Source organism: Protopterus annectens, chromosome 1.part1, assembly GCF_019279795.1.
Source record: "Protopterus annectens isolate FY-2018-M chromosome 1.part1, PAN1.0, whole genome shotgun sequence".
NCBI lineage: Eukaryota > Metazoa > Chordata > Ceratodontiformes > Protopteridae > Protopterus > Protopterus annectens.
In genome coordinates this window covers 1,887,538,434-1,887,564,913 of record NC_056726.1, presented here as the reverse complement: position 1 = coordinate 1,887,564,913, position 26,480 = coordinate 1,887,538,434, and positions in this window count along the sequence as shown.

The following is a 26,480-nucleotide window of genomic DNA, read 5'->3' as shown; positions in this document are numbered from 1 at the left end:
TTCTCATTATTATATACCCCCTATTGCATTCTATTGCATGCTTACTTGTTTGACATACCTTTTTTTTCCAGGTATGGTTTCACATGTTATATGCACTCACACTTCCATTTTACACCAGCTACACTACCCTGGGTGACAAAAATAATGTACTACACAGTTTAATATGAAAATAGTACTTTTAACACTGTTTTCCCATGTTAAATTGGATTGCCTGTTGTAGTAATCAAACCAAGTATGCCTGCATATAAAGCTGGGACTCTGACCACTGCTGTACATTGGTTTGCAGATTTGAGCTGTATATTTGTATTTATCTCCTATTGCATATTAATATTATATTATTATATTAAATGGAGAGTATTGAGGTTTACGGCCATGTCATTGAGGACTGCTGTCATGACATAATGGCATACATTTTAGTTTTTCAGACTTGTATCCTTCAGAACATTCATGCTAATGCATAACCTGTTTTCTATCATCTTTCTGTCTGCTCTCTGTGCAGATGGGATGACACCGGTGCTCAGGCTGTGTTTGACTACACTGCAGAATGGGAATAAGAGACCATGCCTGTGCTCATGCAGGATGCAGCCAGGAATGGTATCAGGCCTGTGGAGACCTCTATGTGTTGCCTTTGAGAGGGCATTACAGACCTGCTTCCTGATCATGAGGAGAGAGGGGCAGGTGCAGTACTTGCACATGTGTACCTATGGGGGAACAAGGGGGTGAAGTATACACTTCACCTGTCTGCAGCTGGTTGGTTATATCTATGGCATATATGTATGTGATGTTATTGGCCACCACTACAGAGCAGACATGTGTATTGCCTCTGGAATTGCAGACACCTGTCTGGAAAGCCTAGTGAATGGCCTTGTTGGATGTATCCAGTTTGCACTTAAAGACAGACTTAGGGCACATCACCTGTGACCTTATTTGCTTGTGCAGAACAAGGTGACTTGGCTGCCAATGAGGCACCTGTTCCTTCTTGACCCATCCTGCAATTATTTCCACCTATGTTGGTAGTTGTGTATTGCTGCTGTCCACCACAGGCATTCAGCCTACCTTGAGGGGTTTATGTCATCCTGTCAGGTATTGCTGAAGCCATACAGCTATGTAGCTGGCAACACAGTATTGTGGTGTGGGCCTGGGCACTGCTGCTAGTTCCAACATATGGGACATCCTTCATGTGGGCCTTGCCCCTTTTCCTTGCCTGTCCAGGGGACATAATGGAGGTGTGGGGGCTACAGCTTCACAGAGAGTAGGTGGGTCTACCTCACAGGACAGGACATGTAGAGACAGCCCAACAACATGGGAGACAAAGCTCCAGAATTAGGTACAGATTGTATGTCATTAGTGCTGTTATACACATGGAGGGTTGCTAGATTGACACGGTTCATCTGGACATGCATTTACAGAGTGACTTGACATCTGACATGATATGCCTCTGATATACCTCTCAACTGGCATGTTGTCTATAGAGTGGCCAGAGGTTTGCCTGTAATGTTTGGTCGGTTGCTTGAATGTTTGTTTTTGTGGTGTCAGTAGGATAATGTGAGAATTGTAGTCACTAACTGTTGACATCCATTGGTGTTCCAGACATCATATCCTTCAGGGATGTTATTTTACAACAACATGTGTAACACCAGCTACTGTTTCAGTTTATAACACCATTATGTGTTATATGCCCCTTTTTCCGGCCCCCTGTCCCCCAAGTACATCATGCATTGTCCAGATGTCCTGCACTATGAGGTGCAGAGGTATGGAATATCATTAATTACTGACTGCACTCCTGTTATCATCCCAGTGACCTAGCAGACTCCTAGTCATGGTATGAGGCAGTGGCCAGGAATATGGTTCCACACCCTGGTAATTCTGTGGAAATCTGTACATATGACAGTTATGTATGTCTAGCCATTGTTAATAGACTGCCAAGATTGTGTAGCAGTGTTGTGTGAAGATGTTTGTTGGGCTGGGTAGGGAGAGTAGCAGATGTGAGTGCCATACATCCTTTACCTATCTGACTGTGCATGCTGCTATGGCTGCTGGTGGTCTATCAGGTCTGTATTCTTGTAGGGGCAGTACACTGTGACTTTGGTCAGTATATGTAAGTGTAGTTTGTGAATGGCAATCAGGATATATTTGTTCAGACAGTCGTTCTACTCTGGAGTTCATTTTGGGTCATGGTATGTTGCTGTGACTGAGGTGCAAATATTTTTGGGTGGACATTTTTGCACCACTATCTGCTTTTCACTACAGTTTCATCCCTGTAGTGCATGCTATATTTGAATATACATGGGTAATTGCCCAGAGCTGATGTGGGGGAGTGTTGTGTTGGTCTTACTGTGCTTCACAAGGTGCTGCTAGATGACATGTTTGACAGCTGTTATGAGATTTACATTCTGTTATATGACTGCAGTTATGACTCTACACTGTCCAGAGGCCTAGACACTGTCCAGATGTGTGGCTCAAATGTTTGGTCTGTTCCCCAGACAGTTGTTGTCCTTGGATAATCTGTAGGATACTCTAGGGAATGCAATCAGTAAATGTTAATATCCATTGGTGTTACTGACTTCATATCCCTCAGAAAAGATATGTGACAACAAACCCAGTAACACCAGCAACTGTCTAAATTTATAACAGCAATATGTCCAATATACTCCTGTGTTTAGGCCTCTGTCCCCCAATTATGTCAGGCTTTGTCCAGATGTCATGCACTAAGAGGTTCAGAGGTATGCAGTATCATTATTTATTGCCTTTATTCCTGCTACCATCCCAGTGATGTCATAGACCCCCAGACATTTGACAAGGAAGCGGCCATTGATATGAGTCCTGTGTCTATGCATTCTGTGGGAAACTGTACATTTGTGAAGTCTGTGTATGTCTGGCCATTGTTAACAGACTGTCAGGACTGTGTAGCAGTGTAGTGTGTACATGTTATTTGTACTGTTTACAGAGGGGGGTACATGTGAGTGTCATGGGCCTTTCCTGTCTGACTGTGTATGCTGCTCCAGTTTCTGGTTCCCTATCACCTGTATATGTTTGTATGGGCAGACCGTGACATGTTCCATAATACCTCAAGATTTCCACTACACTAGGACTTGGGGCAATATATGTAGGGGTAATGTGTGAGTGTCAAATGGGATATTGTTGATCACACAGTCATTATACTGTAGTGTTGAGTTTGCTTACTGGTATGTCACTGTGACTGTGGTGCAATTGGTTGTGGGTATGCACTTTCACACCAGTGTCTGTTTTTGACTAGTGTTACATCCCTGAAGTGCCTGTTATATTTGCAAATGCTTGTGTACAGCCCCAGAGCTGGATTTGGGTAGTGTTATGTCAGTCTGATTGTAGTTTGGACGTTGGTTGGTAGCTGAGTGTAGTTTCTCTAATGTTGTGTTATGTCCATACATTTGTAGGATGTCCAATTGTCTGGCCAATATCTTTGGTCTGTTCCCCATAACTGTTGTGTATCCCCGACACATCAGTAGGATTCAATACCACCACATACCAAAGTAAACACAACAGTCTGGGGTTTTTAGTTTTATTGAAGACTACTGACACTTTTATTGATAGATATCCTGTACATCACTTTTACTCTGCCAATGTTTCATTTATTCATTACACACAGTACATCTTTTAATCTACTGGCAGTTGACAATCTACTCCTTTCTGTTTATATGCCCTGAATACAACAAGCTAGATTTGTACTCACCAGCCTCCTGGCACAGCCTTAGCAACCTGTTGGCATGGGTGTCTATGTTCACAGCTCTCTCATCTGCAGCTGTACAGGAGATAAAGAAACATTTATGCATAGTTCATAGTTCATAGTTCATAGGTTAGTACTAAGCTAACTGCTCTTGTGAGCCATTTTAAGCCTAGCCAGTTATCCCCTGTGAGATTCAAACACTGTACCTTCTGTTTGTAAGGCAAACACCTTAACCATTAGGCCACCCTCCCAACCCCATACCTGTTGATCACATACACAGGCTGGACTTTGGTAAACAGTAATTGATACTGATACTTACACACTTCTGAGACATTCTGTGCCAATGTGTCTTGGGTCAACTGGTCCAAGACCACCCTCTTCCTATGCTTGAGGTCAGTGAAATGGTGCCGGACCTGCTCACCAGTTTGAGTGATGCCAGTAGGACTGGTGAGATCATGTGTGAGACGGTCCCAGACCTCCACTTTGTATTGCAAGCCCTGGTACTGGCCCTGCAGCAGTCTCTCCTCATGGTCTTTCACTAGGAGTCCAACCATGACCCTGGACTCCTGAAAGCCCCAGCATTGTACCTGAAAGCGCAATCCCTCTCCTACACTCGCCATAGTGCCTGCAAAGATGAACTACAACTGGTTATGGCTGTATTCCTGCCTGCAAGGTTTAAATACAGACAAATTCCCACCCTTTGCCATCATTGGACCATTTTGAATATGCTGAGCTAAGTTAAACAATGCTCAAACCCGCTTAGCTAAGGTTGGCAGCACTTGAAGAGTTAGATGTTGAGCACTGCTTACCAATGTGCAAATCCACTTAGCTGGGCTACTTATTGCTTAGCATTTACATTTAAGCAATGCTTACACCAGCTTAGCATACCAAGCACTACTTAGCATTGCTCAGATTTCATTTTATAGAGTATCAGGATTGTGGGATTGATTCTTCATTACTGACATATTATAATTTTATGTTTACCTTCCATGACATCCTCCTATGTGCTTTCATTAAATTATATTCTTGTGTGACTATACTGTATGGGCCACTTGTGGTTATATGGGGGTTTCACATCTTTTCTAGACTGACACCTCACATTTTGGCTTGCTACAGTACTCTGGTTGACAAAAGAAAGTTGCTACATAATTTAACTTTACAAAAATAATTTTAACCCTACTTTCCCATAGAAAAATAAATTACCTTTCTAGGTACTCGAACAGTGAACGCCTGCATATAAAGCCATGACTCTAACCATTACACTATCTCAGCTTGGTCATTTTGCCTGTATATTTGCACTTATCTCCTATGGGATGTTTAAGTTATGGTAAGCAGAGGGCCATAACATGCACACCCACTTAGCTATGCTTAAACATTCCTTAGCCTAGAAAAAAAGTACATATTATTATTATATTATTATGCTATATAAATGAGTCTTGTGGCATTCTGACCACTCATTGAGGACTGCAATCATTAAATAATGGCATTCATTTGGCTTTCAAGCTTCTATCCTTCAGGGACTCCTGCTAATACCTCCTGTTTTCTATCTACTTTCTAAGTGTTTGAGGGCATTTTTTTAGACGTGTCACTATCTTATTGTTTTTCCCCCTATTATTTGTGCCTTGGTCCACATGCACTGCTGTCAGGGAATATTGGCATACATTTGCTTTCAGACTTCTACCCTTTGGTAATTCATGCTAATGCATGACCCGTTTTCTATCACCTTTCTAAGATTAGTGGGAAATATGGGTGTTGTGTCCCTTTTGAGAGGTTTATCCCCCATTATTTATGCATTTGCACACATTTCCTGCTTTTGCAGGTTGCAGAGGTGTCATATGGCACTTGAACCTGTCAGACAACCCCCGCTTTGCCTTCTTCATGCCGATGTTTATTTCAGTGTCCGCTGACACTGAAACGATCATTATTTCATTTCACTGTCTGCAGACACTGAAATACCAGCATAATAATAGAGCTAAATCTCTAATATTATGCCCAGTCAATTTAGAAAGTGGCTTATGGCACTTTCTGAGTGACGGGGTGTGTTCAGTGTCAATGCAGTACTTGGACATGCTCCCTGCACTTGTTCATGGTTCATATCTGTATTGGTAGAACAACAGTGTGCCTTCATGAATATGCAAGGTGCTACTGTGCTGTCCAGACACAAACCACTTTGTGCAAGAATAGTTTTATTCTTACATGAAGTCTATTGAATCCTGGGGACTATTTTTACAGCCATCATTATGCACATGGCTTTATATGGATGTATTTCTGCACCAAGGTCCCTGCTGTACATGTATTTTTCCAGTTATTCCTTAGCAGGTGTACTTGTAAATGTTGCTGATAAAAGGGGAGATTTACCTGCTGTTAGAGACCTCATTTACATCTATTCTTGTGTGTTTCACATTCTAAATGGGTACTCTTGCACGAGACTCCAAGGTGCAATCCCAATTTTTACATCACTCTTTAAGCTTGTTTGCATGATGCTGTGCAATGTGCAGCTCAGCTGAAACATGCTTAATTACTCTAACCTGCAATAACTATGTTTTTCTTAAACCACCTCTTTTAATTAACAGCTATGTGGCATGGCAGGTTAATGCAGCACCCTACAGGTGCGAATGTCAGTGGTTCAAAGTAGGGGATAGGCATTTATTTTGTACATGTTTATTATTTAAAACACATATATTAATATGGCTCCATATAACTTAGCTTAGTGAAGCTGCATGATGTGACGCGTTGCTCACCATCACTCTAAAAAAATATAAAGTAAAGAAAAATGGAGAGATAGGAAAGTAGTGAAATAGGGTGCAGCAGTGGGAAAACATAGTGAAAGGCAGGTAGGTATATACAGGAAGGGTGCAGGAAAGAATCATAGCTATCCATTTCTTGTATTGCAACAACTGTGCACTTTGACAGGAGTTGTAGATGACTTTGAACTCTAACTCCCAAAGAGAGGAGTGAGGAAAACATAGTTGCATTGTTAAGCCAATTGGACCAAGTATGTGTGTCCAGTGGACATGTGTGTGAAATGGAGAGCTATGTATGGGACAAAAATTATTTTGGGGACAAGTGTCTTTTTTTTTTCTTTTTTTATGGTGAGAGTGGAATGCTGGGGGAAGGGAAATAAGTACATGTGGGGTGGTAAGTTGGGTAGGTGAGGAAGTTTTTGCAGACAGACAAGACAGCAGACAGGGGTGATGTATGACACAACAGGGGGGAAACACCTTAAATCGGGAGGGTGTTGTGGAATCTCAGTCCCATATGCCTCCACAAGGTAGCAGCATGACTCATATCCCCACCCATGGGACTGTCAGCACTGGTCTGTCACTGCCCCATGGTTGGAAGTGGTAGAGGCTGGGCTCTAGGGCAAGCCTGCCCCACCAGAGTGGCCAGCATGCTCTCCATCTGGTGCAGGCATTGTCCAAACCCTTGGAAGATGAGCTTGCACACCAAACCCAGCAGTTTGTCACTGGTGACAGCTCCCCCTCGACCACCGCTGCCAGAGGGGGGCCCGACCTGTCCCGTGGGGTTGTACTACCAGATGCCACAGCTAGTGCAGGGGCAGCAGAGGGGGCATCATCAGGCTGAGTTCCATATGTGCTGGGACCTGGTGCCATGGCAGGAGGAGGCAAGGTAGGTGGATCATGAGGAACCAACTGATCTTGACCCACTGTAGTAAAGTAGTTATACCAATGAGTTAAAGTTAGTATTAACCAAACAAATGTTAATATTAATAGAACATAATGGAACATAATGATATTTATTAGTCCAAGTACATATTAAGATATATTATGTGTAACAGAACATTAAGTAACATAACAGTAAATATGTTAACAGCAAACCAGTATGAATTAAACCATAAGGCCAGTAAAACAGTTAGTATAACAGCATATGTTAATATTAAATCATAATAATAAATAACAATAAGAAATTAAAGAAGATATGGGATGGGGAGAGAGAGAAAAGTATACCATTAGTTACCTTGCAGGTAATATTACTACACAGAGTAACAACTACAAAGTTCTACAGGTGTGCAGTGTCAGTTGTGAGTACAGTGACTAAAATGATTTTATAGCTGATATAGCACATGCATACCTCTCAAGCTGTTAGAATGGGAATGTATGGGCCAAGCAGTAACAAATGAAGGTGCACAGCTACACAGAACAGTTTCACATAATATGGACTTACATAACTACCAAAGTGTTATGTAAATTGATTTGGAAATATATAGCATTCCAGGTAATCATTTATGTGGTAATCATGGAACAGACAGATTAAACAGTTGTAATCACATTATAAAAAATCATGACAGTTGAGAGGCATGTTTGTGTACATTAAGTAAACTAGACAGGTGTTATGTCTTCATTGGCAGGCATGAGTTTAGAACTCAATAGCTGAGACTGCATGGAACATTTGCAACTAATGTAACAATTGACTGCAGTAGCTTAGAACAGACATGCAATGACTACAGCCCTATTGCAAATATTAAGAAAGATTTATTAAACCACAATGCTGCTTAACACTTTATTGTTGGTATTGCTGGTAACTATCTGTAAAAACTGCACAGACTATCTGATCATAAAGTGGGCTACCTCAGCCGTATATCTTTTCTTCCTGGAGTGGAAGATAATGTGAGCTTTATGTGACTTCTGATGAAGTCCTTGGACAAAAGCGGTGAATTAAATTTTATTACGCTAGTGTTTTTTGAATCCTTTCATACTTGCCTCTTATTGCTGCATCTGTCGTGGTTTCTTTTGTTTTATTCATTTATGTGACTTACATTGGCCTGGAGGCTACCTTGGCCCACACTATTAGTTGAGAAAAACATTTTAAAGGACAATCCTTTTGCATTGTAGAGCTGTTACACTTTTACACTTGACTGCAGTAACAGTAGAACATACATCCAATGAATGCAGCTGTGCTTCAAATATTAAGACAGAATTACTTAGGAAACCACAATGCTGCTTAACACTTTATCAGTATTGCTGATAATTCTCTTTGAAATCTACATATACTATCGGCTCATAAAGTGTGCTACCTCAGCCATATAACTTTTGTTCCTGGAGAAGAAGAAAATGAGAGTACTATGTGACTGTAATTGGCCTGGAGATAAACTTGAACCATAGTATTAGTTGAGAAAAACATTTTACAGGACATTCCTTTTGCATTGCAGAGACATTACAGTTTTGCACTTGGCTGCACTGACAGTAGAACACACATGCAATGAATACATCCATGCTGCAAATATTAAGACAGATTTATTTAGGATATCACAATGCTGCTTTACACTTTATTGGTATTACTAATAATCTTCTTGTTTATTACAATACAGTTGTTATTGTTCATTTATTGCACTACAGTTCTAACTGCCCATTTATTGCACTACATTTTTAATTGCACAGTTATTGCACTACATATTTTATTATTTATTCTTTATTACAGTACATTTTTTATTCTTTATTGCTTATTGCATTACAGGTAGCATGATATATCTGTACTTATCACAATCATGATGTACCCTGGCCAGGCGCCTGGCATGGGACTGAATATTGAAAGTCTTCACAGCTGCAGCTGATGAGAAAGAAGCGCACCATTATGCATACCGGTTTTGCACATATTCAGCTTGCATTTTGTTAAAGCAGTGGACAAAAATACTTACATATTTGTGGAGCGTGCCCCATCCTAGCCTCTTGGACTCAGGTGTCCAATTTTCTCCGCTTTGTCCACTTCAGGTCATCATAGTGGTGACAACACTGTTCACTAGTATGGGGGATACCAGTAGCACTGGTAAGATCCCTGGCCAGCTGATCCCCAGGGCTCAGCCTTACAGTCTGAACCCTGGTAACTACCCTGCAGCAGTCTAGGTTCATAATTCCATAAGAGGAGCTCAACAAAAATCCTGGACTTGTGCACACCCCATCACCGTGCCCAAAAGTGCACAATTTTTCCAACTTCACCTAACATATCAGGAGATAAGCAGACTCCAACAAATGGTGCAGAATTCCCACCTATTGGCCTTAATATAGGTTGTTTTCCCACCCTTATGTATCATTTGACAACATTCAAAAAAGTGCTGTGTTGCTTAGCATCTCATAAACCAGCTAAGTGGAGCTGAGGATTGTGAAAACTCACACAACTGTGGTTTTAGCAAAGCTTAGCAATGCCCAAACAATATTAGCCATTAACCATGTTTAAGCAGTGCTTAGCACCATGCAGCTCACCCAAATGTAAAAATATTGATTGTCATGCATTCAACACATGATATGTGTGTGTTAGGGACTTGAACCCAGGACCTATGGAACTGAATACTTTCACTGTACCCAGTTATCTACTTGGACAGTATATAAACTAGAATACCTTCATATACACCATGCACGCTGAGCAAATGGGCTTAAACAGGCATACACATCTGCAGAAATAATTAATTACATCCAGTTTCTATTTTTAGTCTGGCAAGTGTCTGCTGTTTATGTGTAAGTGCAGCTTAGCATTGCTACACTCCATGCTGTGCCACTCAAACAAACATTAAAAAGTAAATAAATAAAAAAATGTATCATAATTAATTTCATCTAATTTCTCTGTTTAGATGTCTGACAGGTATCAGCTGTCTATGTAAAAGTGCAGCTTGGCATTGCTGCACTCTGCACTCTGCAAATGGATATTTAATAAAAAAAAAACATAACACCTTATACATTTAATACACCAACTATTAATACAAATCACATTTCACCAGTAGCATGGGACATTACAGGGAACCTCACCATGTACATAACATCTGACCAGCCTCTACACTTCTGCCTACATGGATTCAATTTCCCAGTTACTATGATCTCCCTCAGCAGCTCACCATTATTAATATACATCCAGCACTGCCAAGAGGGAACTGTGGCTGGTTACATGGGTACAATCCATGTAGGCTGTACATGGAGCCTACACAGAGTTTAAGTCTTGGGGAAAAGCTTTCAGCAAGGAACTAGAAATGACCATAGGAAAGACCAAAGCTGAATGTGAACTGAAATTGGCATCAAAAGTCAAAAATAACTACAAATACTTATTTAGTTACATTTGGAAACATGAAAAACACCTTGTAATATTTGAAACTAATCCAAAATGACATTACATCCTCTGACCCTAAAGATATAGCTACCAGTTAAGCAGAGAGATTTATTTATTTATTTTAATGTTTGTTGACCAGGAAAGTCCAACTAGGACAGAGCCTGTTTTCAGTGTAGGGCCAAGGAGAAAAGTTCCAGAAGCATGTCTTTGGAATGTGGAAGGAAATCAGAGTACCCGGAGGAAACCCACATGAATGTAGGCAGGACATGCAGACTTCGTACTGAAGGTACCACAGTCAAGAATTGAACTGGAGAACCTCTTACTATGAGGCAATAATATTAACCACTGCACCTTATTGCTAATTTTATTCCAGTCATTGGAATTCTACAAATCCCTGAGTCTTAGTCATCCCTAAAGATTAACTTGGCACATGCTCTAAAACTAAAAACACCACTTTTATGGGCCCAGTCAATTTACCTGGATGTCTAATAAACAGCACCAAACATGCCCCAGCTGAACCTCTCCTGCACTTGTTTAACTAAAGCATAACCACAGGGCATGACTCTGAAGTTTGATCAACAGCTGTAGTGGTTCCCTGCATATAGGGGGAACCTACTATATACCCCATGAATTATGGGCTCATCATCCTACATAGCCTGATTTGCAAGGACATGGAACATATCATATCTGACTCTTTAAATTATTGTATTAAAAATCTCATACAACTGGACCCACAGCAGTTTGGTTTGGAAGATCATGCCTACTCTGCTTAGTAAATTTCTTTAAGAAGGTAAGAGAGGCAGTGATCAGTGACCATTCAGTCCAAAGAACATATCTAGATCTGGCCAAATCTTTTGACCATGTACCTCATGCTGGCATTGTAAATAAGCTAAAATATCTAAAGATAGATCCTTGCATAATAAGATGGATTGTAAACTAAATGAAGGCAAGAACACACACAATTAAGGGGAGAAGTGACATTTTATAAAATAAGCAAGTAACAAGTAGTGTATCATGGGGTTTAGTACTGGGAATCCCCTTATTGGTATATACTCTTCTTATCTTCATACCACAGATTCTGACTTATTGTTAATTAAATTCAATGGTGACTGCAATGCTGGGTGTCATCATCATTTTTTGTATTGTCACAAAAAATGTTTCAGTAAAAATTAATCCATACAGATCAATTGTGTGCAGAGAAATGGTTCAAACCTAATTAAAAAATTACAGAATTTCACCTTTAGGAAGCACCTCTGTTTCACAGCTTGTAACATAGCAAATGCCCTGATCTACACAGACATGGCAGTCAGGGGCATTGCACCCATTGCAAGTCCCTCATCTTTAACTACCATCTTGTACAGCCAGAACATATCCGTTGGTGATCCTCTAGGGGTAAGTGGATCTCAGGGATTTGTGAAATTTCAATGAACGGAGAAAGATTAGCAATACAAGTAATTTGGAAATTGTTCATATCTAGCATAATTCATTTCAAATGATAACTCACCTTTGACAAAGAATGTTATTGCCTCTCTTTACTCCACCCCAATTAGACTAATTATTGAGTCCATTTCCTTTCAGCATGTTTCTAGCCAGACATACCATGCAGTGATAAATGCATTTGAGATTTCTCATGACAATGATTATTTGTCTAAAACCACTAGGCTACTAAGACAAACTAGAAGCCTTTCACTATAGTGATACTCTTACAGAGTCCTGTCTGAAGATCTTTGCCTAGTATTTCATGTTATCAAAGCCCCATCCTAATGGATCTCTTAAACCTACAAAGAACAACAGCTATGCTGTCATGGAAACCTAGAATTCAAACCTTCTCCATCATATCAATAAAACCATAGGAGTCGGAGCCATTACACAGTGGTTGCCCCTTCTTTGGAAAAGATAGCCACTACATGTTAAGCAGAGTGACATGTGCATCTTTCAACACCAACCTTGACATTTAGAAGGGTACTTGCAGGTTCATCCCTGACCTGACATGTATTTCTCATGGAAGTGCAGGGGTACGTCTTGAATGTGGTATTGGGAAGGCATATATGATTATATATGGTCGTAAAAATAATTTGCATTGTACTTCCTATGATCTTTTGATCCTGTATCCTGCCAGCAGTGGTGCAAACTGATAATAAACAGAATCAAATAAGCATAAAGTTATGACATGCAGAACTTGGTAGCAAATCCTAACTAAACAAGAATCTTTGGAATTTTACATATTTTTAAGTTCAATAAAAATAAATATTAGATTCAACCTTTTCTTAGAGAGAGTGATTGATGCAGAAACAGAATATTCTATGTGGACTACATAATAACCTGTTTTCAAGACAGGCAAAATCTGAGAGCTATCTTCAACAAGATCCACACATGAAGATTAAATATAAGAAGTGAAAAATTTATGACAATGCATAAAAACATGGCTGTTCAGATGCAATGTAAGAGAAAATGAAAGATACAATAGGACAAGTTATTACACATCTGAACTACTATGATTTAAGCATATCACTATGATTTTTATATCAGATTTATCCTTGCTCCTTCTAGATTTATTGATTAATTTCATAAAAGCAGAACTGTTTAAGGGTACAAACATAATTATATAACTGAACTCTGCTTTAAAAATAGTCCTTGTCACTAACTATACAGAGTTGACTGTAAGGAATTGTTCTGAAAAAAATGAAAGAAACTGTCCAGCTTTTTTTCACTATTTGTTACGATTTTATACGTCAGTGCTATAATTTTTAATCTTTGTGTGTTGAGAGGTATGCTAGGCAGTGAAATGAATAGCAGAAGAACATACATGCCTGTATAAATATTCTCATTTGCCTCAAGAACTGATTACTAAACAGAAATTAGAAGCAAAAAAAAACAGACAGTGACCATGAGTGGCTGATTAATAAGGACAGGATGCAAACAACTGTTATGGATATAAAGAAAATAAAAGACAAGTATCGGCATAGCAATGAAACTAAGGGTTTTTCTTTAGGAGAGTTAAAACAGCAGGACATTGTGGAAAAAGAGAGGGCTACAACTGTCAAGAAGAGGTAAACAAATTTACAGTTATACCTAGAACTCAAGGACAGGATTGACAGTGGCCTCCATTCTCTAGTTTCTTTCACTTTTGTGAGAAGACATAACTAGTGGAATAGTGGATAGAAACCATATAAAACTTAGCTCATGCATACTTAATTAGATTTACATCTGTGTTCTTCATTTATGATTTACAATACATTTCTGACTATCTTGCCTCCTGCTCTGAACCAGTCCTGAAAGCTCAAAGCTTCTTTATGAGATGAAGGATTACGAGAGTAAATATGAGTATACCCATTACAGAAACTACAAATGTATGTTTGGCAGTATCAGCTACAACCAGAAAATGTGTAATCTCAGAAGCCCCTCCCGATCTTATTATATGTTTAATAATAAACTTTATCTAAATACCAAATTTTTTCAAGAATGGTGTCTAGTTGGCTTTGAGGAAGATGGAGCAGTATTTTATAAAATGAGAAGACCTAGCAACAGGTTTCAAATTCTATATATTGACTTTTGTAAGGTGTTTAAAGACTGCAGTGTACATTTAGATGTAAAGATAATAAACTTCTCCTAGTTCAGAAAGCTTTAGTCTAGAAATACTTTATGGACAGTGATGATCAACTATAGAAATATCTTCTATACTACTACCTGTCTGTCAGTAACACAATAATGGGTCATTAAATGACACCTATAGAAATATCGTGTACACTACTATCTGTCTGTCAGTAACCCAGTAAAGAGTCTTGTACAATAATGGCTCATCACTATGCAAAAACAAACAAACTGATTCAACAGCCCAACCAGTGTGCCCATTGGAAAATGGGGAATATACCAATAGAAAAAAGTCTGTCCACTAAAGAAGCATTGAGTGGCCAGACATTTTATTGGTATATGCTGAGGGGCAAAATACAAGAAATATCAGGTATGCTTTGCAAAACTAAACAATCAGAAAAGCACCTGATTTTACTTGTATTTATGTATTGTCCCTCAGGAAATCTTGGCAGCTAAAAAAAATAAAAAAATAAAAAAATCAGTCAGCAACTTAGATTTTCTTTTCTCCACTGCTTTTTTCTGCACTGTACTGATGCATTGTAGAAGTGTGGGAACATAAGTGCCATACAAATGAGCAGTACATCTGTAAACACACAAGAACTTTGAGGAACACTACAGAACCATTATACAAAGATATTATTTAAGAAAGGTAAGCGATTTCATTCTTAAATAATGTCATTGTATAATAGCAATAACCCACTCTTGGATGTGGGTATCACAGGATTTATCCACGGTTGACTTCATTTCATCAATCAGGCTTTGCCTTCGTGATCAAATTACACCAACCACTGGTAAATCCTGTGATATAGCTAGTCTTGGGTTATTGCTAAAACAAATGACACCTACAGAAATATCTTATACACTACTCCCTGTCAGTCAGTAAGCAAATGAGTCACGGATGACACCTATAGAGACATGCATGTGTGTGTGTGTGTGTGTGTGTGTGTGTGTGTGTGTGTGTGTGTGTGTGTGTGTGTGTGTGTGTATGTACATACATGCATATACACATTCCTCTTCTTGTCTCTGACTCTCTCTTTCATTTTTTCTCTTTCTCTTCGTAGGATCATAGGATTATAAGGGGTTACAAGGCTAGCAACCCAGAAATTCTTTCAAGCCTAGCCATTTCAACCCAATGTAATACCATAGATATTTTAGTGAATACCCAGGATTGTATTTATTAATTGGTTGTGGGCAATATCCCTGGTAAGAATTTACGGTGTACCATCCACTTGTCCAGGTTCCTTTTGAACAGTGTATAGAGGTGCCCTGCTTCACATGAATTGGCAGCCTATTCCAAAGCTGTGGCAGTCACTGGGAGACAAATCTGTCCCTCCAGTACCTTCTATTCAAGTCACAGGCATTATTTAGGTCCCTGGAATGGGTAGCTCTAGTCCTGTTTGATTTACAGATGTGCAGAAAATTCATTAAGTTTAGGTTGGAGGTTTAGGTTGGAGATTGCTCTGTAAGCCAGGCATAAGTCTAGCCTAAGAAGTCTATACAATACTGAGTATAGTGACAGGGACTTTAGTCGATCTGTGTTAGGCATGTGCTGGGTCCATTGATCTTCTTAGTTAGAAACCTCTGAGGCCTTGTTAGTGACAAGTACAGAGGGGTTATAACCTCCTTTTCTCTAGAGGTGATGCCTTTGCTAATCAAGTGTGCTACATAGAAAGCCTTCCTTATTACAGTAGACTCATGGTGGTCAAATTAAGGTTGCAGTCTACTTGTGATCCCAAATCTCTTATCACTTTATAGGTACAAAGGGTATTTTTAATTTGATAGTGTGAAGGGACATTGTTTTTACCGAAGGGAATGATGATGCATTTCTTTGCATTCAGTTTCAGATCATGACTAACACACCAGTCACTGGTCTGTGTAAGAACCTCCTGAAGTATATTGACATAATTTGAGGATTCAGTAATTGCACCCACTTTGCAGTCATCCACAAACTTGGTCAGCCACAGCCCCTTAGTTTTGGCCTGAACTTCTGAGAAGTATATACCAAACAGCAGGGAGCCCAGCAATAACCCTTGTGGCACCCCACTGGTAACAGATCTGCTGGTTGATATGTAATAATTGTTGTGCATTGTGTATGGAGAATATTTTAGTGCCTCAGAAGGAACCATTTGAATGTGTACGTTGCTTGCACGGCATAGGAATGCTTAGAAACTTACTCCCACTCACAAGTGTGCACAGAGAAGCATGGCCTAATTAGCAAATGCTGTGGTCTGTAGCTGTATTCTTAGAGAAGCATTTGATCTGTGATAGAACTGTTAGTTAAATGAATGCTTAGAGACTTACACTCACTAACAAGTGTGCACAGAGAAGCATGGCCTAATTATCAGAGTTACTTGGGAGAAAGTAGGTGACATACTGGCTAATCAAATGCTGTGGCCTGATATTGTAATAGTGTGAAATTATTTAAGTCTTTACTAACGCAATAGCCCTATGTAATGAGTTGTGTTTATAGCACTAAATATCTTTCTACCAGTGCAACAAATATTTGAGCTTTTTGACTAGCATTTTTCATCTGTTATATTGCAGTTTAACTCGTATGCTGCTGTCTAGAATCTATATCAGAAGGTTATCTGTTAACTTAGCGAATGAAATCTGTGCAACTCATGTATGTTTTTACAGTACCTGTTACACTCTTCTAACTTGCATCTATATTTTTCCTTCGCCTTCCTAGGAGCTTTCAAACCTTTTCACCTAACCCAGCCCTCTCTTGTGAAACGCTCGCAATGTTAGGAACTGATGCTTGTGGCATAAACTGAATACTCCAGCAATCTAACTCTGCTTTTAAAAAAAAACAGTAAAAAGACAAGGTTAATTATAGTTTTATTTCTGTTAACTTGTTAATCTGTGGGGACTTAATAGAGTAGTGTACCACTCGGGGGTACACAGCATTGGCAATATCCCTCTAGGCTACCCCTGAAATCCTGCAGTTTATCCAAGTAAATAAAACTACAGATAAAAAAGAAAAGTGCTAGGAAATTGACAGTATATGCACTCCAAGTCATCTTGCTTTTACTGAACTGCACTGCCCAGTCATATAGGTTGGTTCTGCAGTCTCGAAGTCTGCTGTAGCCCAGCTCCATTCATCTTCCTGCGCTGCTCACTCCACTCCCCTACCCTGCCCCCAGTTCCCACCCACTACCTCTACTTTTATTCCAACCCCTCTTCACCTGACCATACCCTGCTCAAGTCACATACCTCACATTACTTACTCTGTCCACACCCCCTAGCCAACTGTCTACCTTAAACACATACATAGCACCTGCTGGCTATGCCTTCACACATACCTCCATACTCGAATCCCAATACCACTAATACCTAACTATCACTCCCTCGAAAGATACCATTCATCTTACAATTTCTCTTCCTAACCCTCGTTTATCTAACCAACATCACATCAATACATACTAATGCAACACTACAAAACACAACATTCTATACAACACATACTTACACAAAAAGATACTCACACATACACTTCCCTATCTCTTCTACATTATTTAAAGACAGCTTAATACTACATCTTACACTAGAAAAATATAACTTAGATCCAACAAAGAAATATTGCACACAATTAAACATATACTGTTTATCACAAAAAGTCTACTTATTTCAGGAGACATACAGCCAAACCCAGGGCCACATAACACTCTACTCTCAGCCAAGCAAATCTCTGACCTTCTGATTCTTAATATCAACACCAGAAGCATATCTAACAAGCTTCCTGACCTACATGCATTTATAACCCACTACTCCCCAGACATACTAACCATTACTGAGACGTGGCTAAAACCTAGTACCCAAAACAAATAAATCGTCCCACCAGGATATAATATCTTAAGACTGAATAGAGTAGGCAGGAAGGGAGGTGAGGTTGCTATTCTCTTTAAAAATACACTCATTAAACCTCTACAAATCTCCATACCTAAATTTCAAAATGCTGAAACCTTAGGTTACCCTAAATATAAATGACACAAAAAGTATCAATATTCTCTGCTGTTACATTCTCCCAGGCAATAACTTTCCCATCGTTGAAGAAATGTTACAATGGACCACAGAAAATCTTCCACAAGAAACCATCCTACTAGGTGACCTAAATACTGATTGGTTAGCCTGTAGCTCTAACAACCCCACTAACCATATTAATCTCTTTGGTTTTTCCCAACTTATCCAAGAACCCACTAGAGTCAATAAAAAAACCCAGAAACAATCTATTCTAGATTGACACTGGTTATTTGCCCCAAACAAAACTACCAGACAGGTTGCCTACCAGATGGTCTTAGTGACCATCTCCCCACTTTCCTCCTGCGTAAACGTACCAACATAGCCAATACCATGGTATTTAGACAAGTCAGAGATGATCGCAAACTAAATATACAGGAACTTAACAATATTCTAAAACATAGCAACTTGAAACCACTACAAAACCTAGGTTTAGACTAGGCCATTGACTACTTTTACATTACTCTCATCAATGTCCTTAATATAGTTGCACCATTTAGGAAAATTAGAGCCAAGGCAAACTATACACCATGGCAAAATAGGGAAACTAGAGGCCTCCTAATGTCTAGAGACAAGGCTTGGAAAATCTGGAAGAGGGATAATACTAGCCTAGCCAAACAAAACTACCAACAACTTAGAAATCAGGCCAAGAGACAAACCAAACTTGATAAACAGTATTATTTCCTTGGTATCCAAAATAGACACTCAAAAGATCCCCAAATGTTTGGCATGCTACAACTTTCTTCTAAAACCAGGCAAAACTACCACTCCCACTCCCAACTCCACCAATAATACTAAGGAAATAGCCTCCCAATTTAATCACCATTTCACAGAATCTATCTAAACTTTATCCTCCCAACTATCCAAAATCAACCCTACATATAACCCAACCAAATGCTCTGATAATATCCCCCCTATTACTCTCTCACCTGTTCCTACCTCCACAATTAAAAAAGTTCCTCCTAAAGCTAAAACCTACCACCCTTGCTTCTGACAATCTGCCAGCCAACTTCCTAAAAATAGCTGCGGAATACTTAACCTACCCTATTTCTTTTCTTATCAACTGCTCAATACAAGAAGCATATATCCCACAACTATGAAAGGTATCATATATTATTCCATTTCATAAAGGTGGAAATTTCTATGAATATTCAAATTATCACCCCCTCGCCATTCTATCTCCCTTATCTAAACTACTCGAGAAATGTATACATTCTCAAGTTATGCAATTCCTAAACTTAATCTCCTCTCCCCCACACAACATGGCTTCCGGCAACACCATAGCACAACAACCGCTCTGCTCTCTTTTACTAATCTGGTCAACCATCATAGAAATAATAACAACTTTGTATCTGTAATATTTTTAGATCTCTCCAAAGCATTTGACATCGTCTCACATTCTTTACTACTAGACACCCTGGCCTCCCTATCCTTTGCCCCTTCCACTATAGCCTGGTTTAAAAGCTATCTGTCATATGGGCATCATCAATCTGTCCAATGGCAAGGTGTATTATCCCCCTTACTTCCAACTACCATAGGCATACCACAAGGTTCAATATTAGGCCCACTTCTTTTCTCCATATTTACTAACAATCTCCATAATACCATACAATATGCAGACGATTCAACTCTTATCTGCTCTGCTCCATCACTTGTCACTCTACAACAACTTACTCAGGAATCCTTTAGCTTTGTGGAAAGTTGCATTACTCAGATCCAACTTATCCTAAACCCTAACAAAACTAAATTGCTACTTTTCACCCCCAACAAAACCATGTCTACCCCTCTATCCTTCACTATCTCCTCCAAAAATGGTACTATCATCTCTCCCTCTGACCACACCAAACTCCTAGGCATAGAAATTGACAAAAAAACTACTCTTCAATGTCCATATTTCGCAAACTAACAAAAAGGTCCATAAAAAAATGGGAACACTATATAAATTCCTCTCAAATCAAGCATGGATTACCCTAGCCCAAACTCACCTATTGTCCACTCTAATGTATGCTGCACCAGTTCTTACACAGGTCAGAAAACTTGACCTCACCAGACTTGAGTCATGTTATAATAAAATCTCCAAGTTTGCTAACAACTCCACCTTCAGTATCCACCACTGCCAGGCTCTAAGGGAACTATAATGACTAGAACTTCCCCAGCTACTAAATTATCACCAGCTAGTCATTTCCTACAATATTGTAAGACATCCTTACAAAACCCCAGCACTAGCCCAATTCCTCACCCAGTATAAAGCAAATCATCCTCTCCACTCTACTGACAAATCACACCTCTGTATCTCAAGGGCTAATAATACTGTAGGGAAAGTATTATTCTTTCACACTATAGCTAGAACCTGGAATAACCTTCCTTCTGCTCTGATTTTTGCCTCTACTATTACTCAGTTCAAAAACTCACTTAAGTCACACTTATTGAATAAATGGTTATGCCTCTGCATCACATAATTGCTTCAGTTTTTCCACTCTATATACCTAACTTCCTATTACACCTAATATAATATATGCTACAGTTCTAGGAAACTCTTACTGCTGACTAACTTGTATACTTACTTCATGTTTAACTATGTTTATTTCTGCATATATATCTCTTGTTGTTTCATATTGCTTATACTGTTTCGTTCATATTGTTTAATTATTTACTTACTGTGGAGCTTTTCTCTCTGGGCCTCCACTGAAAATGGACCTGTGTCCAGTTGGACCATCTGGGTAAACAAATGTAAAATAAATAAATAAAATAAAATAAAATATGGAGTCATCCATTTTGATAGTGTGTGACCGGTTTGTGAGCTAGTTGGGAACCTGTCTTACAACAAAGGGATTTACATTCAGTTGCTAAGTTTACTGGTAATGCCTGAGTGTGGGATTCTGTCAAAGGCCTTTGCCAAGTCAAGGTATGCTGTGTGCATAGATTTGCCTTTATTTATGATGTCCATGATGATACGTTCCATAGCTATATATATATATATATATATATATATATATATATATATATATATATATATATATACATATTACATATAATTCAAACAAGTAGCCAAACAGCCTTTTGCATGATTGTCAGAGAGGGCTATTCTCATGTGGAATTTGCTGGAATTTGCAGAAGCCTTTGAAAATTAGGATACATCTACATTTAGCTAGAACTATGGTGAGGATAAATAAATTCCTAAAAACAGTCCAGATTAGAGAGTATTAGCTAAGGATTCCGTTGTTTGAGGAAATGGGTGGAATCCTGAGGGTGAGTAGTTAATGCATGCTCATCCATGAAGTGGAAAGTTTGGTGGGTTTGTATTGCTGCAGTACTAACTCTTGACAGCTGTCACATGGAATAGGAACCAGTAATTATTCTAACAAGAATTTCTAGAGCAAATTAAGGAAGTACATGGCAGCAGGGCTGCAGCTCTTTGCCAGCAATGCATTTTCAGTGTTATGCATGTCAATTTAACAGTGAAAGGGAAAAGACCTAAAACTGCCAAGAACTGCATGGATGGGAGCCTCTTACCTCCATTTACAGACAAATGTCACTAGAAATATGCAGTTAATAAGTTGCTTATTCAGAAGAGAAAGCTTCATGGTCTACATGATTTCAGAAAAAAAAAATCAGTAGAATTCCCTGATTCAGAAGTGATTTATAAAGTTTTACCTTGTAAAAGTCAAAAATAACATATTCCTGAGCAAGGTCAGTGATGGCTAGGTATGTATCCTAGCAGTAGATTTAGTAATCATATCGTATGTTTCCTCTAGCATGTTCTTTGGCTGCATGATTGAAGTTATTGGCCCACATCTCTGAATACTGGAACTTCAGTTAAATAAGACTCTAGAGCTCTGTGAACAGAAAATATCAAACTTACCATAATTCTGTTTAAAGTTTTTATGAAGGGTGATTATTCACGCTGTGGCCCCTGAAATGGTGTTCTGTGCATCTTTACCCCTATTATTTATATATATGTATATATATATATATATATATATATATATATATATATATATATATATATATATATATATATATATATCTGTATGGGTTCATGTTAGATCGACGAAAATCCACATCCCCAATGACCGGACCACTGAGACGAGATCGCAGACACCACACATCCCCGACAATGCTGAGTAGTGCAGAATGGGATGTATTCTCATCTCCGCAATGTGGTGCGATCTCGGAGTTGGTATATTTAAGTAGGGGATGTGGAGTGCAGTGGTGCTTGCGCCCTAGCTATACAGGTATCTGTTTATTTTTTTAAGTGTATTATGGACATGGGAATATATTCTGTTCCGTAATACATACACTTACCTTTGTCGGGGATGTGTGGTTTCGGCGATCTCACCTCAGTGATCCGGTCATCGGGGATGTGGATTTTCCTCGATCCAATATGGATCCATCTGCATATACACATATATATATATATATATATATATATATATATATATATATATATATATACATATATAAACACACGCACTCACTCACACACACGCAAACACATGATCACACATAGATAGATAGATAGACAGACAGACAGACATCAGAGTAATGGAAATATTCCAAAGTACAGTCAGTTCAGACTTATTCATCATCATCAACCACCTTTTTCTCATTGTCTACATTGGGTGAGGGTATACTGTTAACTGTCGCCATCTCTCTCGATCCTGCCTTCTTTGACACTCATGCCTGACTGTTGCCGATCTTCTCTCATACAATCCATCCACCTCTTTGGACATCTTCATTTCCTTTTATCTTTTCCTTTTTGTCCCAAATCTTCTTCACCAGACTTTCTGCTTTTTTGCACGTGTCCGAACCGCAGTAATCTGTTCTTTTTGATCTTTTCTGCAGTCGGTGCTCCTTTAGCTTCTGCTCTTTTGTCCTCATTTCTTTTTTTTCCAAAATATTTTTATTCATTTTATAACACAATAACTTAACAGTATAGTAATAAGAAAAAAACAAATAAGCTGTATACAATCTCCATAACAAGTACAAAAGCAATATACATAAAAGAACACTTAATATTTCTCAACCAGATTAGACAATTTTGTCCAAGCAGTTAAATAATAGGTTGTGTTGTTAGTTCTTGCTTTTATAGTAGCAATCTCATTCTTAGAAATTTATTGCACAAGATTAATAAACTCAGCTTTAAAGACAGGAGTAGATTGGGATTTCCAATTTTTAGTAACAATTTTCCTTGCTATAGAGAGGATAGACCATAGTAAAAATGTTTGTTTTTTGAAATGACTTCAGAAACAGAAACACTGAAAAGGATAAGGGAGACAGAAATTATACAGTTGTCATTCCATAGAACTTTACAAAGATAATTAAAGTCTAACCAAAATGGGGAAATTATTTTGAAATAACCATATGTATCCAGTCAGCATCAGGGTGTCCACATCTCCAGCATTTCATTACATCCACTGGGGATGCACAAGCCAGTGCATTTCTTTGTGCCGGTCCCAAGCCCTGATAAATGGGGAGGGTTGCATCAGGTAGGGCATCCGGTGTAAAAGTGTGCCATATCACACATGCAGAAAACTGTACAGAAACTCATACCAGATCGGTCGAGGCCCGGGTTAACAACGACCGCCACCAGTACTGTTGGCCAACAGGGTGCTGGTGGAAATTGGGCTACTGTTGGTCAAAGGAGGAGAAGAGGTGGAAGGCATGCCAGAAGGCAGGTAAGGGCTAGGACTGTGATAGTGAGGGTTGGAACTTTGAATGTTGGCAGTATGACTGGTATAAGGAGGGAGCTAGCTGATATGATGAACTGAAGGATGGTTGGTATATTATGTGTGCAAGAGACCAGATGGAAGGGGAGCAAGGCTAGGTGTATCGGAGGTGGTTTCAAATTGTTTTATCATGGTGTGGATGGGAGGAGAAATGGTGTAGGCATTATCCTGAAGGAAGAGTATGCTAAGAGTGTTTTGGAGGTGAAAAGAGTGTCGGATAGAGTGATGTTTATGAAGCTGGAAATTGATGGTGTAATGATGAATGTTGTTAGTGCATATGCTCCACAAGTTGGGTGTGCGATGGATGAGAAAGAAAAATTTTGGAGTGAGTTGGATGAAGTGGTGATGATTGTACCCAAGAGTGAGAGACTGGTGATTGCAGCAGATTTCAATGGGCATGTTGGTGAAGGGAACAGAGGGGACGAGGAAGTGATAGGCAGGTATGGTGTTAAGCAAAGGAATGCAGAAGGTCAGATGGTAGTGGATTTTATGAAAAGGATGGACATGGCTGTGATGAATACGTATTTTAACAAGAGGGAGGAGCACAGGGTGACATACAAGAGTGGAGGAAGATGCACACAGGTGGATTATATCTTATGTAAAAGGGCCAATCTGAAGGAGACTGGAGACTGTAATGTGGTGGCAGGGGAAAGTGTAGTTAGGCAGCATAGGATGGTGGTCTGTAGGATGACATTGGTGATCAAGAAGAGGAGGATGAGTGTAAGGGCAGCACCAAGGATCCAATGGTGGAAATTGAAAAAGGGTAATTGTGAGGTGATGTTCAGGGAAGAGTTAAGATAGGCACTGGGTGGCAGTGAAGAGTTACCGAATAGCTGGGTAACTACAGCAGAGCTAGTAAGAGAAATGGCTAGAAGGGTGATTGGTGTGATATCTGGAAAGAGGAAGGAGGACAAGGAGACCTGGTGGTGGAATGAAGAAGTACAGGAGAGTATACAGAGAAAGAGGTTGGCGAAGAAGAAGTGTGATTGTCAAAGAGATGAAGAAAGCAGACAAGAGTATAAGGAGATGAGGTGCATGGCAAAGAGAGAGGTAGCAAAGGCTAAGGAGAAGGCGTGTGAAGATTTGTATAAAAGGTTGGACACTAAGGAGGGAGAAAAGGACCTGTACCGATTGGCTAGACAGAGGGACCAAGCTAGTAAAGAAGTGCAGCAGGTAAGGGTGATAAAGGATAATGAGGGAAACATACTCACAAGCGAGAAGAGTATGTTGAGAGATGGAAAGAGTACTTTGAGGGGTTGATGAATGAAGAGAATGAGAGGGAGAGAAGGTTGGATGATGTGAGGATAGTGAGTCATGAAGTGCAGTGGATTAGCAAGGAGGAAGTAAGGATAGCTATGAAGATGATGAAGAACGGAAAGGCTGTTGGTCCAGATGACATACCTGTGGAAGCATGGAGGTGTTTAGATGAAATGGCAGTGGAGTTTTTAACTAGATTGTTTAATGAAATCTTGGAAAGTGAAAGGATGCCTGAGGAATGGAGAAAAAGTGCTTTGGTACTGATTTTTAAGAATAAGGGTGATGTGCAGAGCTGTAGTAACTACAGAGGGATTAAACTGATCAGTTACAGCATGAAGTTAGAGGAAAGAGTAGTGGAAGCTAGGTTAAGAAGGAAGGTGATGATTAGTGATCAGCAGTATGGTTTCATGCCAGGAAAGAGCACTACAGATGCGATGTTTGCTCTGAGAGTGTTGATGGAGAAGTACAGAGAAGGTCAGAAGGAGTTGAATTGTGTCTTTGTGGATTTAGAGAAAGCATATGACAGGGTGCCTAGAGAGCAGTTGTGATATTGTATGAGGAAGTCGGGAGTGTCAGAGAAGTATGTAAGAGTGGTACAAGATATGTACGAGGGTAGTGTGACAGCAGTGAGGTCTGCGGTGGGAGTGATGGATGCATTTAAGGTGGAGGTGGTATTACATCAAGGATCAGCTCTCAGCCCTTTCTTATTTGCAATGGTGATGGACAGGTTGACAGATGATATCAGACAGGAGTCCCCGTGAACTATGATGTTTGCAGATGACATTGTGATCTGTAGTGAGAGTAGGGAACAGGTGGAGGAGACCCTAGAGAGGTGGAGATATGCTCTAGAGAGAAGAGGAATGAAGGTCAGTGATGTGAATGAGAGGAAGGATAGAGGAATGGTGAGGATGCAGGGAGTAGAGGTTGCGAAGGTGAATGAGTTTAAGTACTTGGGATCAACAGTTCAGAGTAATGGTGAGTGTGGAAGAGAGGTGAAGAAGAGAGTACAGGCAGGATGGAGTGGGTGGAGAAGAGTGTCAGGAGTGATTTGTGACAGATGAGTATCAGTAAGAGTGAAAGGGGAGGTCTAAAAGAGGGTAGTGAGACCAGCTATGTTATATGGGTTGGAA